A 27441-nucleotide genomic window follows, 5' to 3' on the forward strand; every position below is an offset into this window, starting at 1 on the left:
TGGGTCACGTTGCTGATATATTGCTGAGCAGTCCTTCAAACCTAACTTTAAGGAACTGGACCTCTCTATATAAGAGACACTACCTCTTTTGTGATCTTCACTTATTATCGGTCAAAACTGTTTCGGGTGCCCTTTTCTTTTCACAGAAGCCACTCTAATGATTACCACTTACTCTCCAGATTCAGCATTGTGAATCTTCAATTGTTAGAGGGTTTTTTATGACTCTACTAGGTAGGTATTCTTTGCCCATCATAGTCTATTTGAATAGTCGAAATAAAATAAAACACACCTTCACTTTTATTTCTCTGAAATGGCTAGCCTGGTACCATGCATAGGGTATACGCTCACCGAATGTTTGTTAATGAGGCTTATGATGCCCTGAGTGATACGTGGCTACTCAAGAGGACTGAAGAAACTATACACCTGTTTATTTGTGCAAAAATGAAAACCACAGCATTTTTAAAAATCTTATGACCATATGACTGGTGATTTTTCTACTTGGTAGAAAATAATTCAGTGTAGGCTTTAGAAAATTCACATTTCAAGAAACTTCAAAGACATTTGTAATGATCATACACAGTCACTTATCCGCTCCCTCCTTCTTTTTCCCTTTCACTTTTCTGCCTCTGCGCCCACAGCATGTGAAAGCATTGAAAGAAAATAAGAATCTTAAACTCATAAACATACCTGCTTACCATCTGGCAGGCATCCCAGCAGTCTGGTGATCTCCTTAGTTATCCAGCAGATAGTAGAAAAACAAGAGTCCTGTGAAGATTTCACATGTTGCCATCTCCCTGCCAGATGGTGATTTGTAAAACATGGACAAATTGCACTGGCTCCACTTCCCTCCGACAATCACAACAGAAACACTGTAGCAATGGTGTTTAATTTGAAAGCAACTTCAACGGAGTAACTTTTAAGGTATCAACAACTAAAGAGGATCGGGATAAAATGTGTCATTATCTCCAGAGAGCTGGTCCTTCCCAAACCTGCTCTTCTGTGCACTGATACTTCCAGGATACTCCCTAAAAAAAAAAAAAAAAAAAAAAAAAAAAATCTACAGAGGGTTGGGAAATGTCAACATCATGGGACGTTTGATTACTACCTACTGATTCTTTGCCACAACATGATGTTTTCCTGTCATCTAATGATGGGTTGCAGGACAAAAAATTATATTGACAAATTTACCAATTGGGCAACTGACTTCACATTGGAACATGAATAACTGAATCTCGGTAGAATCAGGGAATTCTACTCTCTAAGTGTTACTAAAACAGAAAGTACTTTTAAAATAATAGTTTCCCACTGTTTCAGTTGTTTTTTGTGGTTGTCTACACAATAGTCAAATCATTGGTCAGTTTAGACGGAAAATGTCAAACAAGTGGTTTAGCATTGCATAAAGAAACTACCAGTTTGTGGTTCTAACTTTTTCAACAAGCTTTGGTCTCAAAGCATACTTGGCCAGAGAGGGGTATCTTTTGAACTCTCTCAGTGATTCAGAGGTCCATCTGGACCTAATGGACTGAAGCTTTGCTGGTATGGAGGGGAAATGCTAGAAGATAATCAGCTCTTCTTCACTGTTGCAGTAGCTAGATTTACTTAATAGTTTCTCTTTTCCATCAGGAATGTGCTGCCTACTTCTTCCTTATGATACGGAAAGGTTTTACATAACTAAAATTTTTCTTAATGAGAGCTTTATTAATATGTACTGGACATAATCTACAATTCACCCATTTAAAGTGTATAATTTCAATTATTTTTCATATATCACAGTGTTGTGCAAATATCACAATTAATTTTAGGACATCTTCATTTCCCCAAGAGGAAATTCAATACTCATTAACAGTCACTTCTCATTTTTACCCCAACTCCATAACCATAGGCAACCACTAATCTACTTTCTGTCTCTATAAATTTGCCTATTCTGGACATTTAAATTAAGTGGAATAAAATAAGATGTAGTCTTTTGTGCCTGGCTTCTTTCACTTAGCATAATGTTTTCAAAGTTCATCCATGTTGTGTGTCAGCACTTCATGTCTTTTTATTGCTGAATAAATTCCATTGTATGGATATGCCACATGTTATTTATCCATTTATCAGTTGATTGACATCAGAGTTGTTTTATTTTTCGTGGAATTGTGGCTATGAACATTTGGGTATACGTTTTTGTGTGGATATATACTTTTATTTCTCTTGGATATACACCTACGAGTGGAATTACTGGGTCAGTTGGTAACTCTGTGTTTAATCTTTTGAAGAATGCAAGGATTGTTTTTGTTTGTAATTCCTTATTTTGTACAGGTGAAGGACACAGTTGGACTCTAAAAACACGGCATTTCTGTAACTGAGCATTTTAATTCCTATTTTAAAATAGTGAATGGACATGAGTTTTAGAATTAGACATAGAATTATACACACCTAAATCTGGATCCCAATTTCACCGCTTCTGAACTCTATGATCTTGGGCATATTACTTAACAGATATTAAATTTCATTCTGTCATCTGTAAAATGAAGATAATAAGACTAATTTTGCCTGGAGTTTGTGTGCCTGAAATGTGGTGATGTATCAGAAAGTAGCTAGCACAGTGCTGATCACATAGTAACTTTCCAATAAATGCTATCTTCTTTTGATTCTTTGCTTTTTACTTCTGAGTACCTGAGGTGAAAGGATGGAACTGAGGAAAAGCTTTTGGGAGGATCCAGGTATTCACGTGAGGGCCTTCTTGGCTGATTTACAGGGTCCTTAGAGAAAGGAATCACATTTTTATATTTACTCTTTAGGACTGTATTTAGAATTTAATAATCAGAAAACATTAAGACAATGCATACAAAACATTGCTGGAACTTTTAAGAACTTAGTGTTAAAAATGAGACTTTACTAGAATTCTGATGCAGTTGGGTCTACCACATTTTGGAATTTGGGGCTCCTTCCACATGTAGAGGTGCTTATAAGGAATTGACATGAGAAGGGCATATGATTCTTAGGAATAATTGTTTTGTTTTAATTGAGATATAATTGACATTTAACATTGTGTAAGTTTAAGGGGTACTGAGGAATAATTTCTAGTTAGAGTTTCAAGGGGAGGACTTTGGATAAAGAAACAAATCATTTGTGTTTTGCAGACATTAGGCCCTTGGCCGATCCAGAATGGTGGTGTCCATGTAGTTCCAGAGAGATGAGCAGGGCTTGCTCAAGGAAGTGTTGTCAGGCATAAACTTCTAAATTATTTAAAATGTCATTGGGGACGTCCTCCTGATTTCAGCATAAACCACGCTTGCAGCCCATAGAATGATAGGAGCCTTGAAAGATCCTTAGCAAAGGGAAGTTCATCATCTTCCCCAAGAATGGAATACCCATGTGAAATCATTTTCTGCCTGCAAAATCTGGCCTTCGTGTAACCTAAGTCCTTTGTGCTTCATTTAAAGTCCATTTCCATTAAATCCATTTTCCTGAGGCAAAAGTATTATTAAATAACATGACAATCTGTCAAAAGAAGAGGAAAATATATATCTAGATTAGCCAGCTTCCTCTCTTTTAAACTGTCCCAGAGAGGTTCAGTCCAGCATAAATGGTGTGACCAGTGAAACCGAGATGCTTTCTTTTACTGTGTCTTTGGGTGGTCAGCCTGCTGACCCTTTGAAACTCTGAGAGGTATTTGAAGAAACCAAAAAAGTTTTATTCACGCCTCCAAAGGGAAGAAAAGAGAAGGAAAGGAAAAATGTGAATAGGTTAGGAGATGTGGTTCGGATATATTCTTGTTTATACTTAAATTCAGACAAAATCTTAAACCTTTTTCATGGCTTCAAATTCCAAACTTAGGTATTGTTTATTAAGTTGAACTTTTTTTAATGATGAGTTTGACTTAATTAATTGTATGCACTATCACAATTCTACATTTTTGTGTCGAACCAAACAGGGATGTTTGAATTCCAATAATTATTCCAACTTAAGTGATTGAAAACACACTATAATTATGATATCACAGATATTAATAAGCTTTGTGAACTCTTCTCCCAGAGAACTCATGCTTTCTTTTAAAACTAAATTTGAATTTCAAGCCTAGATTACTTCATAGTGTCATTTTAAATAGATAACATCTGGAAGGAGGGGGAAAAGTTCGCCTTTCAGCTCTTCAGAACACATTCCATTTCCAGCCCGCCAGAAAATTCAGACCTGCTGCATGTTTAATTTTTGCGTCACTCCTGTTTTTTTTTTTAATTCTCTCCTGGTCCACTCCTCCCCTCTGGTTATATTCTCCTCCCCTGCTCTTAAATGTGTCTATTACCCTCAGGCTTTGACCTTGGGCAGACTGTGAGCACGAAGTCATGTTATTTAGAGTGAAGTAACACCAGTAGCCAGGAAGGAACAATGTAGTTCAAGCCAGATAAAATAAATCTCTCATTTCCTGTCAAGAGACCGAGCCAAAAGCAATGATGAGAGACAGGGGCAAACTGCGCAACCCGAAACACAGACGCTTGGGATAGACACAACCACAGGCCTCCTTTGAATACAGACAACAAACCAAAAACAGCCAGAGTGACAGAAGACATGTAATCACTATGGAATAAACCAAAATGTATAAAACAGAGGGGGATCTATGCGACTTCTGGGCCACAGAACAGACATATTTGAATTGCTCGAGTCGGGAGGCCTAAGGACTAGAGTGAAACCTGTGAGGGATTCCCCTGTGCTGACTGGAAGTTTCAGGAACTCTGAAACACACCTGTGTAGCTGCCACTTTTGACCAAGTCAGCTTTAGAATGAAAACCAGACACATTGATTCTGAATGATGATGGGCTGAAATTTCCAGAAAGCCATGGGGAGGAACTCCCATATTCAGTTCAACTGAGGTACAGAGCGGTTATCACTGGCCCCCAACTTTAAGAAAACTGCCTTCTAAGTGACCGCTGATGTATTAAATGCCAATAGAGTGCCTGCTATCCACAGGTGCTATTTAAAGGTATTTCAAATATTTAATCCCTTTAAGCCTTAAAACAACCCTAAGAGGAGGCATTGTTGTATTTTTATTTTATAATCAAAAAGCTTGAGGCACCAAGAGGTGAACTAACTTACTTAAAGTCACATGTCTGGTAACGGGTAGAGCCTTGATCTGAGCCCAAGCCGTTGGGGTCCAGAGTCCACTCCCTTAATTACTATGCTTTGCTGCATACATGGCCGTACTCTACTAGCACGACATTTCACTAATCTTAGTTGTTTGCAAGCCCTGCTCGGATTCTTTTGAAATCCGTTATTTGTTTCAGAAACACAATGAGACTTGTAAATGCTCACGTCAGATCCAGAAGAAATATAAAAAAACAGTGAGAACAGGCTACATTCATTAACGATGCCGATTATTTTGCTTTTGTCCAAAGCTCTTCCAAGATGGTAAGGGACTGAGAGTTCATGCATTCATTCATTTGTTCCTTCAATAAATGCTCATTATTGAGTGTTTACTACATGTTAGGCTCTGTATGGCTGATGGAATAGTCTCCTGGTTGACACATAGTCAATCAAGGATGCATTTTAGGTCCACTTTGGTACAGGATATACTGTGTAGAAGTCTCCAGAAGACGGCAAAATTCTCAAAGGCAAAGAGTAGTTTGTATTTGGAGATAGAAATTTTTTTAACTAAATAGGATGAAATATCATTTTAACTTTTGAATCAAACATTTAGAAGTTATCATGTGGAGATGGAAACATTCTTTAAGACTCTGCCCACTTAGTGCCATAATGACCATGGACACACATACTTTAGGAAAAGAGCATGCCTCATTGTGAGAATGTTTCTAAAAAGCATTAAAGTCTTAATTTGTGGTCTTCTGTGATCCTCCTTGCCCCTCCTAGAATGGAAAAGGAACAGTACTTTGGCTCTTAATATGGACTGTGCAGAATTCCATTGTGGCACATAGCATATTATGTTATACTTCTCTAGTAGATGTAACAATATTATACTATACTTACTGCTAAATTAAGCTTCCTGAGTAGGGTATTATGTTCTTCATCTTTGTGTTCCAGTACAGGACATAGTACCTAATATAGAGAAGTTACTCAGCACAGGCATACCTTATTTTATTGTGCTTCACTTTATTGCACTCCGCATATACTGTGTTTTTTATAAATTGAAGGTTTGTGGCAACACTAGATCAAGCAAGTCTATCGGCGGCATATTTCCAGCAGCATTTGCTCACTTCATGTCTCTGTGTCCCATTTTGGTAATTCTCGCGCTATTTCAAACTTTTTCATTATTATTAGATGTTTTATGGTGATCTGTGATTAGTGATTTTTGATGTTACCATTGTGATTGTTTCGGGGCACCAGGAGCTGTGCCCATATAAGACAGTCAACTGAATTGATAAATGTTTTGTGTGTTCTGACTGCTCCACCAACAAGTTGTTCCCCCATCTCTCCCTCTCCTTGGGCTTCCTTATTCCCTGAGACACAACAATATTGAAATTAGGCCAATAATAACCCTACAATGTCCTCTAAGTGTTCAAGTGAAAGGAAGAGTTGCATGTCTCTCACTTTAAATCAAAAGCTAGAAAGGATTAAGCTTAGTGAGGAAGGCATGTCTAAGCTAAGATAGGCTGAAACCTAGGCCTCTTAACAGTTAGCCAAGTTATAAATGAAAAGGAAAAGTTTCTAGAGGAAATTAAAAGTGCTACTCCCATGAATACACAAATGATAGGAAAGTGTAGCAGCCTTATTGCTGATATGTGGAAAGTTTTAGTAGTCTAGAGGGAAGATCAAACCAGCCACGATATTCCCTTAAGCCAAAGCCTAATCCAGAGCAAGGCCCTAACTCTCTTCAATTCTGTGAAGGCTGAGAGAGCTGAGGAAGCTGCAGAAGAAAAGTTTGAAGCTAGCAGAGTTTGGTTCAGGAGGTTTAAAGAAAGAAGCCATCTCTATAACATAAAAGCTCAAGGTGAAGCAGCAAGTGCTGATTTAGAAGCTGCAGCGAGTTATGCAGAAGACCTAGCTGAGATAATTAATGAAGGGGCCACACTAAACAACAGACTTTCAATGTAGATGAAAGAGCCATATATGGGAAGAAGAGGCCAGCTAGGACTTTCATAAATAGAGAGGAGAAGTCACGTCTGGCTTCAAAACTTCAAAGCATAAGGTGACTCTCTCTTAGGGGCTAGGTAGCTGGTGACTTTAAGTTGAAGCTGATGCTCATTTACCATTTCCAAAATCTTAAGGCCCTGAAGAATTATTCTAAATCTACTCTGCCTGTACTTTGTAAATGGAAGGACAAAGCCTGGATGACGGCACATCTGTTTACAATATGGTTTACTGAATATTTTAAGCCTACTGTTGAGACCTACTGCTCAGAAAAAAAGATTCCTTTCAAAATATTACTGCTCATTGACAATAAGACTGGTCACCTAAGAGCACTGATGGAGATGTACAATGAGATTAATGTTTTCATGCCTGTTAACACAACATGCATTCAGCAGCCCATGGATCAAGGAGTAATTTTGATTTTCAAGTCTTATTATTTAAGAAATACATATTGTGAAGCTATAGCTGCCATAGATAGTGATTTCTCTCATGACTCTGGGAAAAGTAAATTGAAAATCTTCTGGAAACTATTCACCATTCCGGATACCATCAAGAACATTCATGATTCACGGCAAGAGGTCAAAATATCAACATTAACAGGAGTTTGGAAGAAGTTGATTCCAGCCCTCATGGATGACTTCGATGGCTTCAAGACTTCAGTGGAGGAAGTAACTGCAGGTGTGGTAGAAATAGCAAGAGAGCTAGAATTAGAAGTGGAGCATGAAGGTGTGACTGAATTGCTGTAATCTCAGGATGAAACTTTAATAGATGAAGAGTTGCTTCTTATGGATGAGGAAAGAATGTGGTTTCTTGAGATGGAATCGACTTTTGATGAAGATGCTGTGAAAGTGTTGAAATGACAACCAAAGATTAGAATATTACATAAAACTTAGTTGATAAAGCAACAGCAGGGTTTGAGAAGATTGACTCCATTTTTGAAAGAAGTTCTGTCGTGGGTAAAATGCTATCAAACGGCATCACATGCTACAGAGAAATCATTCGTGAAAGGAAGGGTCAATCGATGCAGCAAACTTCGTTGTTGTCTTATTTTAGGGAATTGCCACAGCCATCCCAGCCTTCAGCAAACTACCACCTTCATCAGTCAGCAGCCGTCAACATCGAGTCAAGACCCTCCACCAGCAAAAAGTTTATGACTTGCTAAAGGTTCAAATGATGGTTAGCATTTTTTAGCAATAAAGTATTATTAAATTAAGGTACGTGCACTGATTTTTTAGACATAATACTATTGCATACTTAATAGACTACAGTATAGTATAAACACAACTTTTATATGCACTGGGAAACCAAAAAAATTGTGACTCGCTTTATTGCGATATTTACTTTATTGCGGTGGTCTGGAATGGAACCCACAATATTTCCAAGGTATGCCTGTATGTGATTGTTAAATGAATTGATGAATATAGTTTGCACATACATATAAATCAGAGGCATGCAATATACTTTTATATGTGCACTATTATGCAAATTTCGGATGGTCCAAGGCAAATTTGCTATTAAAACAATGATTATACCTTTTATAAATAACAATCATGATATAATACATAATTTTTTTTATTATTCTTTTTTTTTTTTTTTTGAGGAAGATTAGCCCTGAGCTAACTATTGCCAATCCTCCTCTTTTTTGCTGAGGAAGCCTGGCCCCGAGCTAACATCCATGTCCATCTTCTTCTACTTTATACATGGGATGCCTGCCATAGCATGACTATTGCTAAGCGGTGCCATGTCCACACCCGGGATCCAAATCGGTGAACCCCGGGCCTCTGAGAAGCGGAACATGCGAACTTAACCACTGCGCCACCAGGCACCCCTGATATAATAGATAATTTATGTGAATGTTTATTATATAAGGCCTGGTAACACCTTCTTCTAATGTGTCTAGCATGAGTTATTTAATTAAATCCTTACCCTAACTCTATGAAGCATGTATATGCTTTGTTATAAGGTTGAATTGAAAATGACTGTAAGTGATGGGCCTTTTTTCTTTAAATATTATATAATTAAGTTTATTCTGACACAATTGCCAATAGAAAAGATCCAGGAAAATAAAAAGTATTCTACCCCCTTTTCTAAGAAATAATAAAGTAGTCCAAGTTCAAGAGGTAACTATAGCTCACATTTATATTTTTGTGGCCAATTCTGTAAAATTTTCCATATCCACAAAGAAAACTCACGTAGATCAGGAAAGGTTTTGTTTGGGCAATGTATGATTGTATGAAGAAACTGGTGCATTTTTAGGATAGGAAAAACAAAGGAATACCCCACAATGGACTTGGGGAACCCTTGCCTTAACCCCTGGAGAAATTCCATAGGAAAATTTTATGGGACCAATTGGACTTATGTGGATGGAGCAGAAGACTGCTCCAGCTCTGTCATGCTTTATTTTGAATTAGAAAGATACCTTTTATAGACTTTGAACTTTATTTTAAAAGGCAGGCATTTATACTTATTACATGCTTAGTAATCTGTTCACATATCGTGCCTACACAGAATACAAAATATTTAAATGAAATGAGAAAATTAACTGAGACACTCAGATGTTTTGTTTCTTGATGCCCACAATACTTGCACATACAGGTTCCCAATAAATACTGGCTAGTCTTTTGCTTTCTGATATTTATTGACCTTTTTACCTCTCTGCTTTGTCTTCTGTTGACAGAAAATGGGACTTTTGCTTAATCTAACTCAGGATGTTTCCTTTAAACAGAAACAATTACTTCCTTTCTACAGGAAATTTATGAACCAGAAAGCCTGTGGAGACTCTTCATCTCTTCTTTAGGTAGCTTGCAACACAATGTGAAGCTAAACTCGCCTCTGGCTCTGGTGGGGAACAGTATCAATGATTTTTATATGCCCCAACATCGGGGTTATCTGTTCCAATCTCACCTCTACTAATATTCATATTTAGGATATGATAATTAAAGCTTGATGAATGTTAGATAATACATTCTTTGAGAAACATGTTTGCTGAAGGTTCTGTGTGCTTCATAAAAGCAGAAAATGAAATCATTAAGAAGTAGGAATTACAAATGCCAGCACTGTACTGTAACCATGAGTAAAAGATGAAACTCAAATAAAAACAATATTCTCTCTGTGGACCAAAGATGGATAATGAAAAATACATATCTTTTGGTGGTGTATTTTTTTTTACCTTTCTTCATGAGGAAAAACCCAATGAAATCAACTATCATGATAAAACAGTTAAAAGGAAGAAATTTTTGTGCAACCTACAAATAAACTGTAGAATTCATTGCTGCTGGCTGTCACTGAAGCAAATGGCACAGTACATATACTTTTTAAAAAAAGGTAAATCACTTTTATGGATATGGGAAACATTGTAATTACATTATCTATAGAAACTTTAAGAGATTCCAGGCAGTCACACTTCAGAACAGACAAACGGCTTGGTCAGGAAGAAATATTTCCAAATTTTGTTGGCATAGCACTCTTGATGTATGATCGTACTCTAGATTCTACTGTGAATATTAGGAAATATTCAAGACAGATTCCAGATTAGGATAAATGTGCAATCTGTTTTATCATTTTAACTACTTTATTACTACCTTGTGCATATGATACTATAAAGGCATATTCTGGTATTATTATGCTAAAATTAGTGCATATTTATTAGAGCCAAGAATAATACCAAGACTTCCTAAAACTTGCATTCTCTTCTTATATGCCTTATGTGTGTTGTTAGTCTTTTATTTTTGTGATAAAAATGTTATGTATCCAGTTTTACACTAACTTTTCCCATGATATTTGAAGACATATTAAAAGGGTTAAATGCAGTGTTGGTTAACCACTTTCAAATACAGTTAAAGTGCTCAGCATTGTATCTTGTGCATGGTAGATGTTAAACAAATCAACAACTTTAGTGATTGATTTGGGGCTTTTAAAAGAGGACTTAGTGTTATTTAATATGCACTTAATGTTCATTTTTAAATGCAGTTTAAAACAACAGTTATAACTTATTAACCACTATATTAACAAAGCAAGTCTTACCCAAATTTATTAGTTAGTCTTTTATCACAAGGACATCCTGAAATTTAGGGGTGGTATTTTTAAGAATTACTGACTATTTCTTTATAGCCAGGTACAGAAATTATTATCTAATAGTGTCATCTAATTTTCACTTAGGCATCTTCATGTTTCCTGAGTGTGAGCAGTGATTACTTTGTGTCACCTGTGCTTTAATTTTTATAGGGATCTTTCAATATATCATTCACCATTAGGCTCCTATCATGTGCACCGTTTGGAGAGTGATTTTTTTTTTTTGTAGTTATAAATTCACAAGAGAAGCTCAATTTTGATAAAGAGATAAAATGAATGGTTTAAGGAATTTAATGTATGTGGTCATGGTATTATATTATACATGTTCAGTCTTTAATCAAAGGAACTCCAAATACTTTAATGTCCTCATAAAGTTCTTCTTATAACTGACAGTATTTCTTAAGCCCCAAATGATTCCTCTGTCTGCCTTCTGAAACCAAGAATTTGTCATTTTTCTAGCACATGATATCAGTAGTAAGCAGTTCTTGGGAGCTCGTAATGTCAGTATCCTCATCTTGGCAAATGTTTTTAATGTTTAGGATAGAGGGAATGAAAGTGTACACATACCTAAGATGGGTTCCACTCAGTTAACAAATATTCAGTGCATCTTATGATATGCAAAGCTCTTTTATAGGGTTCAGAAGCTAGAGGAAGCCCACTTATGTATCCCCCAGGACCATCCAAACTGATCTTCCGCATTGTTCACTTCTGGTGTTTGTGGTCCCTTTGTAGATATGTGAGTTTTCCTCAGTGTCCAGACTTTTTAGTTTAAGAAATAGTAGTGTATTTTGATGCCTGATAGGAGGAAATACTCTTAATTTAGAGTTATACCTAATTTATTAAATGCTTGGGGTTCTTTATAAACTTTTTTCCCCTAAAAACATGATATTCCAAACAATTCAAGTACTTTTTACAAAGCATTGCAGATATATAGCTCAAGTAAATATTTAATATGTGTAGCGAAACATTGAAAACATTTATGTTTTTCTATTTTCGTAGGAAATTCATGTAGAAGATGAGCAACCAAGGGGCGTAATATCTTGTGACAATATAATAACAATATTGCTACAATTACTTTTCTACCATGTGGAAGTATTTACTAGGAATTTATTTACTAGGAATTTAGGTAAATTTGTCATCTTTTGTACTTGAAGTTTCATCACAAACCAGTTTTTTTAGTTTAGAAAGTAAATACTCAGGCATGTGAAGTAAATTTTCTAAGGTCACACAGCGAGAAAGTTAGGACCCTGGGTATTTTCAACTCTAATTTCTGTTCATTTTTCTAGGTCTAACTGCTAATCAAGCAATATTTAGGAGTAATTGTTTTCTACATGCTGGTCCTTTGAACTTATCTTAAAATATATCTATAATTTTATATGAAACACCCACCATATATTCATCACAGTGCTGGGTTTCATGCAGTCATGATACAGAAATCATGTCCCCTCTTCCTGGGAAAATAATGCTAACGTACTTGAACCAGGACAATGCAATCGACTGGCCTGGCTGATCACATAGGCATGAATTAAAATTTTAATTTAAAAAAAATTGATCTATGTACATAGTTTCCATAATAAGATTAAGATCAGCAAGGTTAGGAAGCAAGTGTTGGCTGCTATTGTATCTGCGTAGTTTAGCTTCCTACAGGACTGAGCCACTTCCGATTGGACACAATAGGCAATTGATAAAAGTTTCTTGATTCAATGAATGGCTTTTCCTTGGTTAAGTTTTTAATTTAATATGTTTAATGCATTATCCTCCTGTATTTATGTCATCAGAAAAAATATGAAAGATTTAAAAGGAGTAGGGGAAATTAATATGTATGTATTGTAGGATTTGGAGAAACTTTTTATTGATTTGAAAATGCTGAGATTAGTCTACCTGGAAAAATATTTTACCATTTTTGCAAACATTTGAGCTTGAACTACTTTAAAGGGATATGTTTTCCCTTTTATTATTAAATGTGAAACATATCAGATTTTTTTAAGTGAGAATATTTTGTTTTTAATTGACTTCTCTGTTTGCAACAATGTTGCAGAGTTCTTTGCTTCCATAATGAATGGATTCAAGAATAGCCCTCTGCATCAGACTCTTCTAAGTATTATCTATCCAATGTTGACTTTAGTGAGACCTTGAACAGTCCCCACTACACAATATACTTTAGAGTTTGAAAAGCTATTTGTTTTGGCTTGTTTTACTCTAGCAATTGAGAAATTATTTAGTCATAACCGATCTTACTTAGACACAGGAAAAACCATCAAATCATCATCTCTTTTTGAATCTCTGTTTTTCGGGAGGTTTCATTACTTCTGGGGATATAAGTGACTCATATGTGTTGAGAAAACTCACAGTTTCCATGATTGCTCACATTTTTTGACTTTAGTATTTACCATTAGAAATGATATTTTCTCCTGCTAGGGACATGGGAAGAGAGAAGAGCGCCTCAAGTCTCTTTCCTAATAAACCTGTGGTTGAATAGCCGATATGCAATAAGTACAGGTAATTTTTCTCATTTTGGAGTTGGGAATCAAAAGAAAATAGAGTAAATAAACCAGTTTTAAAAAGCAGTGATAATTGTGAGAATAACAGTTTATAATTTTTAATTAGGATGTCCACATAAAAATTACATGGAGCTCTGCAACTTAGTTGAGTCTGATATGACATATCTGTGAACAGGACTGAAGTACTGTAAGTAATGATGAAAGTATTAGGGCTTAGAAAACTCTGAAATAGTAGGCAAACTTCCATGCATTCTCTGTCACATACCACTCAAGTGAATAGTACAAAGTTGAATTATTTTCAGTTGGACTTTAAATCTAAAATATGTAATTTCCTGCCATAGGTAGTGAATAAAAAACATCTTTTTAAAATTTTCCTTTACTTCACTTATATTGGGCTCCACCTGGGTCACTTTTTTCCTCTTGAAAAAGTACAAAGCAGAGTGGGGGTTGAAGTTCCCATTATGTCAATAGGTGCAAGAATGTGGCAATATTTGGTTGTGTAATTAATTTGTTTCACAAAGGGGAGAGCCCCCTTAGGATTTTTGGAACTGACACTGGAACTCCCCAAGCCCAGTCACATGTCATAGGGCTGTGGTGAAATCCTGCTCTATGGGTCATGGGAGTGACCACAGAGCAATTCCTTGTTGATCCCTGGCTTTAGATTGGTATTGGTATTGTCACTGCTCCAGAGGTGACAGGAAAGCCCGGGTGGGATGCATGTCCAGGACCACTGAATTTCACATCCGTGCCACTGACAGAGCTTCCTGGGAATTCAAGGCACATGTTTTGCTCTGAAGAAACCTCCACATCCACATGGTTTCCGGCTGAGAGAAAGGTTTATTTGGTGACTCATTTATCTCTATCTTCTTCCTCTGTTAATTTTGGTAGGGTTTTGGTTTTGCTTCTAGAAACTGAATGCTTAAGGCTCTCTAAACATTAAGAAAATGTACAGGCTGGTTTTGTCATATTTTAAATCTCCATTTCTACTCTTTTCTCTTTTTTATTTCTTTTTGGGGAAGGGGGAATGAGTGGCCTCAGAAAGCATCTTAAAAATATTTACAGCATCATGCGTGATTCTTTAGGCATTTAACCGTCAAGTTTGGGTTACTACTTTTATCAGTGTTCTGTGTAAAAACATTGCGGTAGACCCAGTAATACTATCTTTAAATGTATATTTAAAACTATAGCACATAGTGCCACTAACATGGAGAAACAGTATTGGAAATTGCTAGACAGACACCAATTAGTCTCTATTTTGAGGAAATATTTTAGTAGAAATATTTAGTAAAAATGAATCAATAATTCTTGTATCTATAGATGTGTACAAGTGCACATTTATGAGATGTAACATCTTTTCATAAAATTTTATATTTAACTTTTGGAATAGAAATAAGTTTAAGACTGGAATATTTTGAACTTTGTAAGCTAAATATCACTTAAATGATATATTTCATCATATACTTCTCACTGCATTTTATATTTGCCAGCCTCCTTGACGCTCCCCCAGTATAACTATGATCATATATTGAAAAATTTTAAGTCAAGATGGGGACACGGTGGCTTTCTCTTCTTTCTTAACTCATTTAGCTCTTTTAGCTGTAGTTGATTCCGGCAAGTTTATACCCCCATTCACAGAATTATCGATTAAAGTATGAAATGTTGTTACCATCTATGAATGGGAATTCCTTTTGTGCTGTCAATGACAATGCCAAGAAACTGGCTTCAAGATAGTTAATTTCCAGGTATCAGCCTATCCATTTTATTAGAAGTCACTCTTTTGCTATCTATATATCTGCTCTCTATATGTGTATATATGTTATTTATTTGAATTGTCTTAAGTGCATACTTGAATAGCTTGCAAGGGTCAAAGAGAGTTCAAATGATAGAAAAATGGTTTGTTATTTTCTCTCTTCCCCTCCCCCCTATTGCTAATGCTAACTGATGAGGAGAGCAGGCAGTGTCCTTCAATTTAAAGAGACAACCTTGTTCGTTTGGAGGGTGTGAATGCCATTCTTGTGAAATACTGTAAATAGTAATTCACAAGAGGGTGACTTTTTTATTACTTTTACATTGATAACATGCCCTGTGAAGACTTAGAGTTATTCTGCTGAATTTAAGAGAGATAAGAATGGAATGTGTGTGTTAATTTAAACATCTGTACATACAATAAAAACATCCTTTGTTATCAGGAAATCGGATCTTTTTATGTGTTTACCAGTATTAAATAACTTTTAAAGTTGTTATCATGTGATAGTGAATCTTTATTACCTTACTCAGTTTTTCCTCCCACTGCCTTCCTGAAATATTGAGAAGGGCTGTGATCATAATGTAAAACACTGAAGCTACAGTGTACAGAAATGAACTTGAATCACAGCTAGAAGCAGTCTGACAACAGCATCAGGTTGCAGAGCACAGGTAGCAGCACAAGAACTGAGAGCTGCTGTCAACCAAGATAGGGGCGCAGCTTCCTGTGTACTGAATTTGTATGCAGCTTTTTATTTGCCTTGATAAAAACATAAGGCCCACATGTAAAGGTGAGTGGTGAACATAAAAATTACAGACTGATTGAGTTCTCAAGAGACATAGCGGAGCAATCCCAGTCAGTCGCTTTGCTGATTAACCCTGGGTACCTTCGCAGTATTTAATTATTTGGTAAGGTACAGTAGAAGCATTTGAGAGTTTGAATGCCAATAGCTGTTAAGTCAGTGTAGTGTTTGAATGTTTAATGGCTTTAATTATCATTTATACATGGACCTACCCCTCCTTAAGGCCCAGGAGGCAGTGACTCACTGGGTTGTCATTAACTGTCATTATTGCTAGTAAAGTCAACTTATTCATAAAAATAAAGAAAAAATTAGTGGTAAAAATCACGTCATTCTATATTACAGTATTTATGGTGCTAACTTATTCTGTATTTTAGAATTCTATTGGCATTTTGAAATGTAGATGAATCATAATATTTTCATCACTACAGTTAAAGCCTTTAAAAAATTTTCTATATGTGTGTGTGTGTGTAATTTGTCCGTTCACTAGGGTTCTCCTGGTATGAAAAATAAACACCTTACAAAAGATCTGCAGAGAGTTTTTCTTTTTGCTTGAATTTGATCATTTCTGAGAGGGAAGAGATTGATTTGGAAGGATGACCACCTAGAGCTGGAAGCAAACAGCTGGCCAGGTCGGGGCGAAACTTTCTCCAGTCTGAGGATTTGGCACTGTACAGTTAAACCATTCCCATTTTATAATGAGCCAGAGGAAGGCAGTAGGGTAAATAGCTGTAGAAATTTTAGTTGCATAAAGTTAAAATATTTTCAATTATATATAGTGAGGGAGATGTTTTTCTTTGTTTTATTAAGAAATTATTTACATGTAAGGGGCAGATGAGTTGAAGGACTGTGATTTATTTTTTTAACCTAATATGTTTATTGCATTTTATTTATGGTCATTTTTCCTGGATGTGATATCCTTTAGCATTGATTTCTGTTAAAAGAAGGAAAAATATTCCTATAGCTTCTTTCTGTGCTGTTTCTTTATTGCCATATTTCTTTGTTTTAGGGATGTGGATTGGTTTGACTTATACATTGTAAAAGCTTCAAATGACCCATCAGGAAAGCCAGTTTTTATTTTGAATTTTTATTTGTCTATGTTTATTTGTAACTGTTAATGGTTATAGGGGTTCATGGGCCAACTGTGTGTATATAAGAGTGTATGTTAAACTGAAATGTAAACTGTGGTTATCATTGGTTATCATTTACTGAGTAAATGCATATACTAAAACCTGAGTTGGTGAAATTTAAAAGTAGATGGCACTAGGATAAGATACAGGTACAAGTTGCCAAAACAATTATATTATGTTCCCTATACTCGGAGTCACTTAAGAGTCTTCTCACAAAGGCTATTACTGACCATTAAATGGTATTTATTGAGAACTATAATTTGCTAGGTACAGAAAAAAGCATTGCAAAGAAATAACCGTGATTTCAGGCAGAAATGTAAACCAGGATTGGGAGACTTTGAGCCCACATTGTCAGGAGACGCTGGGTTTAGCGTTCTGTTTCATGTGGAGCCCCGCAGTTAATATGGTCCTTGTTGAAACTTAAAACAGCTCTATTAGTAGCTTGATTGAGAAGGGGGAAGAGGCCTGGAGTAAACAAAAGTGTGCGTTTTCAAGACAGCCTAATTGTGTACGGTACATTTGCTTCCGCAGTTCCTTCTAATCCATCAAATAGTAAAACACACAAATTTATTCTATTAAAGTAGATAAAATTGTTAGGTAAGTATCATACTCGGACCAAAAGGGGAAATGGCATCTCTTGAACAATTCTCTATTGTTCAAAGGATCATAGAAGTACTGCTGCCTGCCTGTCGCGTTCAATCAAGTTGGGTAAAATGCTGCTTTGGAGAAAAGGAAGGAGGAAACTGAAAGTATTTGCTTACACCCTTTTTCAAAAATTCCTCCGGAGTGATGGTGATGAGAGTCCCACGGGCAGGCAGGGGAGACTTCGGTGTCGTGAAGTGAAAGAGTTATTGGTTTTCCCTCACCCCCACTGCTGTCTTTTACTTTGGTACTGCCCAGGAAAGCTGCACGGCAGTCGGAACTAATTGCAACTCACTCAGGAAAGTCTTCATTAGCACTACCACACATGGTTGCCAGATGTGCTGGAAGGCAGGGAGAGGAGGCTGAGGCATCCAGAGAGGGGAGAGAAGCAAGTAGCTTCATTTGAAAACTTAATAATCTGCCTTTTGTTTCCAAGCGTATTGTATTAGAGAGGTGAGTCAGAAGGGCGTTTTGGAAGATGAAATGCATTCTCCCTCACTAATTCTCTGGAAGCTGAATGGAATTCTTTGTTTCCTTCAAAATATCAGAACTTTTTGAGACTGTCAATGTGTTGTAAATGTTTCGCTTTCTCCATCAAATTAAATGAAAGCTACCTGCATTGTCAACACAATGGTGTTTTTCTACTGGCTGAGATTGGTAGTCCTAAATTTGGAGGTTTTGAATAGAGACTAGACTTACAAAATACGTAAATACCTGTAAAAATTGTTGTCTTCAGATTACAAATCCGAACTAAGCATCATTGAAAATAAGAGGACAAGACTCTCATCTATTCCTAATCCTGATCCCGAGTCAGGAGTGGAGTGGGTGGCATTATATCTTCTCTTATACAATGTGCTACTTTTAGCAGTAAACAGTACTGATGGCAGACCCTTGAGATTAAATATTTTATTTGTACTACTTATGGGTAAATTCCCCAGAAATTTGGACTTATTCCTACCCACTGTGCTCCACAAGAGATTAAATGAAGTCACAGAATTTCTACTGTTTCTGAAAATGTTATTCACCATCTTCTCACTTAATAGTATACCTATATCTATAGACATAGATTATTCTGGAAGGCCAATGAGAACTCTTCTGTCTCCATGAAACCTCTGGTTCTCCAAATGGAACTTTTGACACTGCAGAAAATTGTGACATTAAAAAAATGACGTCATGATTTGAATTCTCATAAAAATCATAGAAACTTTATTATTTATTTGTTTAGTGCCTAGATTGATAATTTTTAAAAAATTTCACTTTGCAGTGATACTAGAGTTCAAAGTACTTTTTCTTAAGTTAAACATCAAAAATATTGATTAATTTGGAAAAATCTTGAATTCTACAGCTAAAAATTTCAAGACTGGCTGGGTGTTTTACTAGCAATTTTAGGACAGTGTCTTTTGGGGTGATCATTTATCGCTTCCATTCCTAATCTTTCAGTAGAATCGTGAAGACACTTGGGAAAAAAAAATGACAAATTAGAAGAGAAAAATTAGTTCGTCTAGTTTTGGAAAAACATAGTTTAGATTCATTTCCTGTTTAGATATAAGACCCAGCAGTTTTTGACCTGTTGGGGGTCATGCAGCCTTTTGAAATTTTGATCCAATCTCTGGATCTTGTCACAATTGCACTTGTACACAAATTTTTAATGTAATCTAGGGCCTCCCAAAATCCAGTTTGAGCGTTCCAATTTAGAGCCTTCCAATATTCCCCCCACCCCCACTAAAGAAAAAACCCACAAAGTACAAGTGTTACGAAGTGTGAAATATATGATCTGCTATAGTTAGTCCTAATAAGTGGTAGAAGAGAAAATAGTCTGAAGGAAATTTCATTGAAAATGAAATATTCTTCACTAATGTGTTTAGTTGCTACTGTTAGGAAGACCTGTACTTATGATTATTTCCATAGTTGTCTCAAGTTTCTTTCAGGCAGTAATCATGCCTTCTCTTTCACTTAGACTTCCCAAAGAGCTTAGAACAGCTTTACCCACCCTGTACTCACCTAGGATGGTCTGACTGAATGAATGAATGAATGAATGAGCTAATTTTAAATGGCATTTGTTGGTAACTGCTACAGTTAACAGCAGGAAATGCTACCACACTGAACTAATTCTTCCTACAAAATTTACTATGAAAATGTTGCCTCTGATTGCAGTTTTTATAAATTGAACAAGAAAAATATATTCAATCTTAAATTTTTAGTGTATTATATCAAAGCCGTACTATAACAATATATTACCGGTCAATGCTGGCTGATTTGATTATAGGTATAATTACAAAAAGTATTAGTATTTTCAGAAATTAAATTCTTTTAGCTGGTATTTAAAAATGCATATTTTAGTGGATTTTCAATGTTAGAATGGTGTATGTCAAAAACTAATATTTAAAATATCTCTTTTTTTCTTCTGCTGGGGCTTATATTATCATTCTTGAGCTGACTATGATTATTTTTGGAAAATCAAAACAAGGTCGAGACATTGATGTTTATGTAATATTAACTATTACTGTAATTTTCCCCATAATTTATTACCTCACCAATAGTCCCAGTGTTGTCAGTTTCCAAATCAAATCTATTTAGTTTCTATATGTTGGTTTTTGTCCAGTGCTCCTGTTCCCCGCTCTGAACAGTTTAATTTAGACCTCATCATTGCTTACTAACAGTAACAGTATTTTAAATAACTTTCTTGCCTCTGGTTTATAGCCAATATTTGTCCTATTGCGATCCTTCTAAAACATGGATTTGACTCTATCATGCCTATGCTTAAAGTCATCGTTGGTTTCCTCATCACCTTATGGTTAAAACTGTGAAGTCATAGCTGGCACCATAGTTCTTTGTACCGTGGCCCCTGCCTCAGCTCTTGCTGCTCCCCCTGCATTGTAATTTCCAGCCATACTGAGTTACTCTGAGTCTTTTTCTTTTAATGCTGTGTGGTAGTGATTCTCATTCTTCAAGATGTGTGAAAATGGAGCATAATACAATATTTTATGGGTTAATAGAGTCAGAGTGCTAAGCTAATAATTTATAAATGACATTTAAGAAGACTAGTAATTTATAGGTTAGAAACTAGCTTACATAAGAACATCATAATCTGAGAAGAATATTTTTGTTAGTGAACTGTGTGAAAAGTACCACTATTGGTGTTTTACAGAGTTGACATAACACAACCATATGGAGCATGGACGCTAGGACCAGACTGACTCAGTTCAAACCCAAGCCCTTCCTTTACTCACCCTGTGACTGAGCATGTGACTTCACCCCTCTGGGCTTCAGTTTTCCATCAGTAAAACAAGGGTGAAAACATAACATAACCTCATAGGGTTGTTATGAGAATTAAATGTATTAAAACATGTAAAGCTGTTAGAACTGACCCTGGCGCATAGGAAAGCTGCGTAGCTGTGATAAATTTGAGCTATCGATATTTCTCGACTCTTTAATTAAATAGAGCTAACCAAAAATACCATATGAAGCACAATGTAAAAAGTTGATTGTCCTCTTATTAAAAAAAAATTCATCTTCAAATTACTGTATTATGAATTTTTTTAGGGCTTCTTTCCAAATTTCTTTTAATTCAGGAACTTAAAAAAGCATACGAACTTAAAAGAAAAATAATATTAGAAGACAATGGTCAACATTTTAACAAAATATAAGTACAATTAGGAGCTCAACCCAATTAAAGAAGTATTCCCTGGTCAGGCAAAACTGGAGGAAAATTGAGTTCTATCTAAAAATAAAAATGTTGGAAAAGTTTTGACTCCTGGCAAATATTCCATTAAGGTACATTTAACTGTGGAATAGAACTGATGAGGAGATATCTCAACTTTAAAGTAATTATGAACAGTTGCTAAGCAATAGAGAAAATAGAAAACAGCATAAATTTATTGTTAAGAATGTCATCATTGTGTGGGAAAAACTATGTTTTAAAATTTCTTGTCTCTCCTATATATGAGTATATTTAGTTATTATTTCTCATACAAATAAAATATGGCTATACATTTTTGATATATGATTGGCTTGCTTCTAGATAGCACCAACTTATTTGTTGACTTAGGTCCTTAACATTCTTATGTTTGGGTAAATTGTGCTTTTTCTTGTTTGTTTTCAGAACAGATAAAAAATATATTTTAAACCTGCTAAATAATATCAAATAGATGTTTGCTGCTAATTAGTGTATGGTTGGAATTGTAATTATGTCATCCAAAGGGACTTATAAATATAGTCTAGTTAAAATGTGATTCAATCTTCATTCACAGAGGCATACATTCATTATTATTCATTTAGTGCTCTCTGATTTGAGCTCTAAATGTAATCCAAGAAAAGATGGAGGGATTTTACTTTTATTGTCATGATTTAATATAGCAGATCTCTTAGTTATCATCCTATACTAATCCAGGGATTGTTACAACTTCTTAGAGTCTGTTATTTGATTTTTAAATCAGTCTGTTTATCGTACCAGCATAGCAGCATGTAAACTGAAGAGGTTAGAGGAAGATGCCACGTCTCATTACAAGGCAATCAGCGTATATTTTTCTACTGTCCAAATTTTAGTTTAACTTTAGATGAACCTTTGTTTCAGCCATTTGATATATTATTACTATAAAACCCTTAGCTATGGCTTCCATTAATCTAAATTATAAAGAAACTACCAACTTCATTCATCCCACAATCTTTAGCAGGTCCCTGCTGTGTGACAGGCATTGTGCTAAGTGCTAAGAGTTTTGCACTGAATAGGACAGTTATGATCTCCTGCTCCCAGCGACCTTACAGACTAGAAGAGAATATGGTCATTTAAAAAGTACTATTATTATGAAAGTGCTGACTGCTACAAATGTTTTGACTGCACAGGGTGCGTAAGAGGAAGGTGTCATAATGTAGGCAGCCCAAGAAACCCATCCTACCCCAAAGTCCCGAGAAAGTCATAGACTAGCATCTTCTAAGGCCCAGAAGTGAGAGAAAGCATGATGAACTCTAGGAACTGCAAGATGAGAAATATGGGATAGCAGAGAGAGCAGTGATCATGTAGGTGACAGGAACCAGATGGAGGAGGGCCCTGGAAGCTTGTAAAAAGGTTGGTTTTTTCTTAGAATTGTGGTGATGATGGAAGAAGTTTGACGTAATTAGATTTGCATTTTCAAAAGGTGAGTTTAGATGTAGGGTGGAGGAGGCATTGGGAACAAGACTGAAGGCAGGGAGATATATGAGTCGCTTGCATTAGTGGTCCAGGGAGAGATCACGGTAAGTTAAAGTTAGAAGAAGAGCCGAGTTCTAATATTTGGGGACTTGAAGGAAGGAAGGTGGCTGTGACTGGTGGAAGAGTGAGTGCATGAAGCAGGTCTTCCATATGACAGCCTCTGTATATGTTCCAGGCGTGCTTTCACATTGCCCTCCTTATGACTTTTCTTCCTCATCTTAAAAAATACCATGTTATATTACCTTCAGATAACAACTTGAATAACCTTTCAACAGAAAGGACGCTGATTTTGGAAATCCTTTTGAGGGGTAGTTACCGTCCACTGATTGACATCTTATCTTACTATGCTTCTGCCCAGAGTAGAGTGATATGACAATGGTGTCAAAGTTGAGAGATATTTAGGAGGATGGATTAATAGGACCTAATCATTTACTGGATGTGGGGGATTATTCAGAAATTTCTAGCTATGGCCTTTCAGCGTATGGTGGTGTCGTTCAGAAAACACTGAGGAGGAGCGGGGTTGATAATGAATTTAGTTTTAAACATGCCGAATTTTAGGTGTCTGCAAGACATCCAAATGAAGATTTGGAAAGCAGTAGAATATGGTGGTCTGGAGTCGAGAGAGCAGATTTGGGTGTTCTTTTTACATAGGTGGTGCTTGGAGTCATGGGCGTAAACAACACATGACGCGAATAAAGAAGATCTAGTGTAGATCATGAGGAATTTCAAAAGTTTAAAGGTCTAGTCGAGTAGGCTAGAACCTCGGAAGCCAAGAGAGAAGGTATTTTGAGGAAATAGGAGTATTTAGTAGTGACAGGCGTGCCGTGGAATTGAGTAGGAGAAAAGGAATGAATCAGTGTCTGCTAGTTTTATCAGTATGAGTGAACAGGTATAGTGTATTAGGATGGGCTGAGTAGTGAATCGGAGGCAATTATGAGATGTTTTGCTTTTAAGAATCCATCTTAAGCGATGAGACTATAACTATACGAGTATGATATGAAGCTTGTGGGTTCACTTGACTTTCAAGTGAACTTTTAAAAGTTTACCTATGTATAAATCTTTCTTAAATGCTTCATTGATGCTGTGGTCCAGGGTTTTATAGTCACGATCACTGCAAAGTCTTTGGAGCCTGGTGTGAGTTTCTGATGGCAGTACACTATTCCCTCAGTGGCTGCCTCTTCTCCTGAGTGGCTGAGATTACATTCACTCTGTTGCAGATGTACAGTGGAGAACTTTAAAGAAATCTTTGCACACAATTTAACATCCACAGCCAGAGATAACAGCTCCTCTGTAGTCAAGGCCTCATCAGTTCTATCCTCTGTGCTAATAGGATTTTCCCAGCTACTATTTAATTACAATCAATGTGTTTTTTTAAAAGATTTTTCTCAGATTTCTTTCTTTCGAGATAAGAAATCTTTTATACTCAGAACATCCAATGGAGAGTTGGAGAAACTCTTTGAATGTTAAGACCATGTCGTCTTCTGTAGTCCAGGAAGTAAGTATCACTGAAACCTTCACTCCCAAGGTTATCCTGTCAGAATCATTTCCTTTGGGAGGCAAAAGAGCTGAACGGCCAAGGCCAAATTTAGTTTCCTTTGCTTCCTTTTTCACTATGTTTACCTTAACCATAGTGAGATATTCTGCTTGCCGTTTACTACTTTTTAAGAGTGTAGCTATGTTGAATCTGGCCATTCAAAAAGAAGTTAAGCTATCCTGGGTATGTTCAGATTCTAAGATTTTATTTAAATACAGTAATCCAATCTATTATAGGGATGTGGAATAGAAAGTAAATCTGGTCTCCAGGAGCTAATTGTTAAGTATAAAGAGTTCCTATGTTTTTCATTCTGTTCCTGCTAATCTTAATATTCACATTAGTGAGAGCTAGCTCGCTCTTCTGATTCCTTTGAGAAGAAGAGAATAGGGTGGCCACAAATGAGTATTGTTACTTATTCCATGGAATGTTTTCTTTCCGGTAATTGCAGGCAGTGATATTTTTTTGTGTGCTATATTATTTTGTGAATAACTTTGAAAATTTTATTGGTATTTTATCATTGTCCACGTGTTTATCAGCTGTCAACTAATTTGGGAATTTGAGAGAAATATGTTACTCTTCCCTGTAATAAGCTTTACATACCATTAGGAACAGATAGAGTGTCTCTACAGCTTAAGAAGGACTCATCCTTCTGTGAATATTGAAAGGCCAGAGAGTCACTGTTCTCTGTATTTAAAATAATTTTTTCTTTGGGAATACTGCTATCAAATTTAGTATGTTAAAACGTAGAAGTGAAGATGTTTATCAAGAGAACTAGAGTAGAGCTAGTAACTTTCAATTCTTTCTCTCTAGACTGGATTCTTTTCATTGTTTATGTGACCTTCAGACTTTTGTATGAGTTCAGAAAAATACATTTCTTTCCTTTAGACACACACTGAGTTTACCATGGGCTCAGATTCCTGACTGCCGCATTCTGGATTACAATCTGTATGGTATCCTTATCTTTCCATTTCTTACTCCAATGTTGTTCTTTAAGTCCAAAGGCCCATCCTCTCCAACTTTGCCCAGATCCCTTCCATTTGGAAGCTTTCAGATGTGTTTCTTTTTTGTCTTTCCTTTCTTTCTTTTTTATATTTTGTACCCTGAAAAGAGCATAGTTAACATTTAAAAAATATTTTCCACAGGTTTCTTTACATTATTAAAGAATTTTTTTAAAGTAATTGCTAATTTAAAATTTAGTAGTTGGAAGGATTTTAATAAGTGTTTATAGAATGCAGGTTATAGTTCTTCTTATTTTTTTAGTAATCACAGTTTTTATATACATAGATTATCATGTTCAGAGAAACTGTTTCTGGAATTCCCTATAGGGTAGAGAAATTCGATGTGGACTACCTATCCTACTGTACATTGCTCAATGAAAATCTAAGTGCTTAAACTTAGGCTTTATAATCTTTTCATAATTAGACCAAGTAAAATTCTGGATACTCAGAGTTCAGGTTGAGTATGTTAAGAGATGAAGGGTTGTGGTCCCTTTTAATGTATTCTTTCCAACCCTAACACATAATGGACTCCTTTCACTTGTTACTTTGGCAGCATCTGCGAGTACAATAATTTCAAAATAATGTTTAAAAATTATTACACATATTTACAAATATCTGAAACGTAATCAAATTTAGTCAACTCAACTTATTTTGAAGCAAAATATTCATCTTGAGCAAATGCCTATGAATTCTCATATTTTCTGAATTTTGGTGGTTATTTTTAAGCGATACTATTTATTTTCATGACTGCCATATAGCAGTTATTTAGGAAACTAAATCTAAATTGATTTGTATTGCTATAAAATTTGGTTTGGTTTCAGTTAATGTGATACAGTGCAATGTAGATAGAAATAGGCTCCGTGGTTTCATTGTCTTGATATAAATTAACTTGATATTTTGATTGGATGAGTGAGATACAGTTTATAACATATCAAAAGAAATTGTTTTGTAGTTAAAACAAGGTAGACCTTTACAGTGTAGAAAATAGAAATCTGCCGTCTTGGAATGCATAATTACCTCCTTCTAACCTTCATACTCCATTTCCATTATATTCCAAAATATCGAAACAATAATGTCCTTCTTTGTATTCTAATAACTTATTAAAATTAAAGAATATTCTCAACGTACTTATCTCAGTCCAAATTAACTTCTGACATGAGAGCGTCTGGCTAAATGCTTATTGTAAGGTCACAATATTTTAAGAAAAGCATAGCAGAATGGTTACAACCTAACACTCTTGGTTTCAGAAACATGGGTTTGCCGCTCACTAGTATGTAACTCAGGGCAATTTACGTATTGCACTAAGTCACAGTTTCCTCACCTGTCAAAAAGATAATGGAAGCACCTTGAGGGTAGGGAGTCTGTCTCTTTTATTCAGTACTATATTCACAGTGCCTGGCACATGGCACTCCATAAATATTGAATGAATTAACAGATGGATACTTGTACCCCATGGCTGTTGTGAAGATTCAGTTAAAAAAATAAATAATTAAAAAATAAAGAAATAGATAAATAGACACATGTATATATAGCTGAGTATGTGACACATTTAATTGCTCAACTAATGGGAGTTATTTTTGTGATTCTACCATGTGAATTCTAAGGATGAATATTTAAAATGTCCCTAAATTTAGGACTGTGTATGCCAATGTCAAAACTCAGTAAAAGGAACTATCAGGTTTAGCAAAATTTGGCTGTTTATTTTGTTGAGTATGATTTGAAGTAATGTTTACAAACTATCCAAAACAGTCAACAAGCTCTATACTGAG

The 27441-nt window shown here is 35.7% G+C and overlaps 1 protein-coding gene across 8 annotated transcripts in view; it reads left to right on the plus strand.

Moving 5' to 3' along the window:
* Positions 1-27441, plus strand: part of SOX5 (SRY-box transcription factor 5) — a 952037-nt gene that overhangs the window by 465619 nt on the left and 458977 nt on the right. Inside the window, exon 1 of one of the 8 annotated variants that reach the window (XM_046641361.1) lies at positions 14352-14472. The exons of 6 other annotated variants lie outside the window; for them this stretch is intronic. The gene's annotated coding sequence lies outside the window, so the exon portion shown is untranslated. Of the gene's footprint in view, positions 1-14351; positions 14482-27441 lie in introns of those variants that run through there. One more of the 8 variants, XM_046641370.1, reaches the window with a different exon arrangement.

Source organism: Equus quagga, chromosome 1 (genome assembly GCF_021613505.1).
Source record: "Equus quagga isolate Etosha38 chromosome 1, UCLA_HA_Equagga_1.0, whole genome shotgun sequence".
Classification (NCBI taxonomy): domain Eukaryota; kingdom Metazoa; phylum Chordata; class Mammalia; order Perissodactyla; family Equidae; genus Equus; species Equus quagga.